This window comes from Apostichopus japonicus, chromosome 9, assembly GCF_037975245.1.
Source record: "Apostichopus japonicus isolate 1M-3 chromosome 9, ASM3797524v1, whole genome shotgun sequence".
Classification (NCBI taxonomy): Eukaryota; Metazoa; Echinodermata; class Holothuroidea; order Aspidochirotida; family Stichopodidae; genus Apostichopus; species Apostichopus japonicus.
The window spans coordinates 34126835-34127795 of record NC_092569.1 but is presented as its reverse complement, the minus strand read 5'-3'; positions in this window follow the sequence as shown (position 1 = coordinate 34127795).

The window sequence follows — 961 nt, the reverse complement described above, 5'->3', positions numbered from 1 at the left end:
TAGTCCGTAACGACCACCTTACATTAGGTTTTTAATTATCGGGTTATATTTGAAAAACAGTACCTTTAACACATTCATTTGCTTGATCCTAATCTAATGTTTTATTTACAATCATTCCCAAAGCGAAAACGGTTCCATCTGGCATTGTTTTCTAAAATTTAGGTCTTCTTCATTAGAGTTGGTAACCATTGCAATGTCGCAGTACAATCGTGTAAGAGCATTATATTGGAAACGAGGCAATGTGATCTGTGTCGGAAGAATATTTTAGCTAGTCAGTGATGTAATTATAAACTTGTTAATGTTGACATACAATTGCCATAGTAAATTTCAAGGCTGGTTATCTTAAAAGTAGCAGTTGTCTCATGAAATATAAATTAATTTATAAAATGATGAATTAATTTAATTTGTTCCAATATAAACAATGAATGTTCTTAGTCATTGCCTTCTTTAAAAAAAAACAAAACAGGAAGATGAGAAAATTACGGTTCCAAAATCGACTATAAAAGAATATAATCCTATTCAATTGGTTAATGTTAATAGATATGTAGAAGGTAATAGAACATGAATATTGTTCATAATCTAGTAATCATGAACAAATGCTTTCCAAAGAAGACAAATGCCATCAATCATTACTATTCTATGCCTGTAGTCTGTTTTGAAGAGGTTTACTCATGATCAACCAATAACATTTAGATCAAGTAGTTTCTATTGAAGAATCATACTCTATAAACTGATTTGATTTAATCTTATTGTTAACATAATGGCAAACTAAACGGTGCATGAGCGGTAAAATATCAATATCGAAACTGTAAAATGTAAAATGAGTAACAATAACTGCATGTCATTCACTCTAGACTGAAGTATAAGATGAAGAGCTTTCACTTTACGATAGTTATAGTGAGCACAGCTGCTTTTCCTTTAGGCTTTCTTGTTGAATTTGTATTACATATGATGACGCATT